The sequence below is a fragment of the Echinops telfairi genome, unplaced genomic scaffold (genome assembly GCF_000313985.2).
Source record: "Echinops telfairi isolate 266 unplaced genomic scaffold, ASM31398v2 ScPeMD7_29;HRSCAF=101, whole genome shotgun sequence".
Lineage (NCBI taxonomy): Eukaryota > Metazoa > Chordata > Mammalia > Afrosoricida > Tenrecidae > Echinops > Echinops telfairi.
Genome location: NW_022103926.1, coordinates 9,859,027 through 9,861,343, shown reverse-complemented (window position 1 = coordinate 9,861,343; position 2,317 = coordinate 9,859,027).

Sequence of the window (2,317 nt, the reverse complement as noted above, 5' to 3'; positions counted from 1 at the left end):
TGACATCATGAAGTAAGAGTTAAAAGAAAAAGAAGAGGAGGGAGGGAGGGGGAAATGAGCAGCCGATATTAAGGGCTAAAGTAGAAGGCAAATGTTTTGAGAATGATGAGGGCAACAAATGTACAAATGTGCTTGACACAATGGTTGGATGTATGGATTGTGATAAGAATTGTACGAGCCCCCAATAAAATGAATAAAAGAAGAAGAAGCATGAGTTTTAAAACAAACCCAACGGAAGGCTGGGAGTGCTGCCTCCGGCCGGGCCCTGAAACCTGGGGGACAGTCGATGAGGAGAAGGGGCTCAAGCAGAGTAGGGAGACTCCAGGAGGAACACTGAGCCTTGACCTGCCTGAGGTCTTGATCTTGTTCCAAAGATGATTCTCCCAACGCAGGAACCATTCCAGCAGTCTTGACAATGCAGCCAGGGCTAATGGCAAAGAGGGGGAAATCATGGCCCAGTCGGGAGGTGGTATGGTGACCAGGGTGGCTGGGGGCCCTCCAGTTCCAGGAGACAGCTGGAAGCTGGGGTGACTGAAGTCTGAGAAGAAGATGAGGAAGACGGGGAGCAAGGAGCCTGAAGCTGAGAGAGGGCTGGGTCCCTGAGTCCCCCTAGTTCTGCACCTCCCCAGTCCTACATCAAGGCATCCCCTGCCTTCCCACCTGCCCTGTGAGCATCCCTCGGTCCCCACTCATCTGAGCTCAGGTTCTCCAAGCCATCAGAAGCAGGTGATCTTTTTAGTTTCTAAAATAAGTGAGAAAGCGATGCTCTGCTTCAATCCCTAACACAGGCCCGACACTGCCGCCCTCTGGAGGCCATCTCAGGACCCTGCGTGGAAGAATTAGGTTTCCGGAGGAGTTTGGTTCCAGTAGGGGAAGAAGCGGGTGGGGCTCAGTTTTTCTAAGGGACACCAGGGAATATTGAGGAACCTGACTCAGCTGAGGTGAGACCTTAAACGGAGGCCAGAAGGGTTAGGGGGCCCGGCCCAGGGCAGGGTACTGAGACAGGTGGATGAGAGACAACAGCTGCTGAGCGGCGTGTGCAAGGGAAGCCTATGCCAGGCTCCCTTCCAAGTGCCTGGCTGCAGCCCAGCCTGTCCCCAGCCAGATGTGTCAACATGGGTCTGGCCACCGTGTCCCCGCGACCCTCTGGAGTCTCTGGGGCTCCTAACGCCTACGGACTTCTTAGGTCAGGATGATGAGCTGCTGCTACCTGTAGGTCCTGGTTCCTGGCTCTCGCGAGGACAGGAAAGATCAGGAGGGCTTTGCACAGGTGGTGATGAAGCTGAGACCAGATGGGCTGGGAGGAGCTCACCAAGAGGAGAGTGCCCAGACAGATGGGGCAATGGGCACCAAGGCCAGACAGAGATAGCCTGTCTGGAGGATGCAGCATAGGCCAGACCAGGTAGCTCCAGTGCCGGATCTGGGCAGGGATCTCACACAGGGACGGGCTGGCATGTCAATGCCAGGGAGGTCATCAGGTGAAGGGTGGGCTGTCAGCACAAGCATGTTTAGGCAAAAGACGCAGCAGTAGTTAGATCGTGAAGTTAGGTCCTGATGGACTGGGAGAGGGCAGCAGGGCATAAAGGTGGGCATGACCTTCTGAGAAATTGCTGTCCTCAAAGGTTTGGAAGCCCTGGTGGTGTAGCCGTTACGCATTGGGCTGCTATCCTCACGTCCCTGTTCGAAACCACCAGCTGCGCCAAGGAAGAAAGACAGGCTTTCAATTCCCTTGAAGAGTTACAGTCTCAGAAACTCACAGAGGCAGTTCTACCCTGTCCTGTAGGGTCACTGTGAATCGACAATGAGAGAGTCTCCAAATCCCAGCGACAGCTTGGTTGGTGTGGGCTGCCAAGGTCTCTACGGAAGGTTTGTAATAACACTGTGTTTTCTTTCTTTCTTTTTTTTAAATGGAAACCCAAAGGATTATTTGGCATTATAAAGACATCGGATGGAAATTCACCAATATTTATATGGGTGACAACATGATGGCTTCAGAGGGTACATCCCAAGCGGGGCGATACAGGACAAGAAACGAAGACATTACAAAAAGATTATTGATCGGTTTGTCTTTGATTGAGGGGACACACACACACATACACACACACACACTCAAAAACTCACTGCCATAGAGTTGATACCAACTCATAATGACCCTGTAAAACAGGGTAGGAAAAAATAATAATTTATAAATTATCAAGGGTTCATGAAGGAGGGGGTAGCAAGGAGGGAGGGGAAAAAATGAGGAGCTGATGCCAGGGGCTTAGGTGGAGAGCAAATGTTTTGAGAATGATGAGGGCAATGAATGTACAAATGTGCT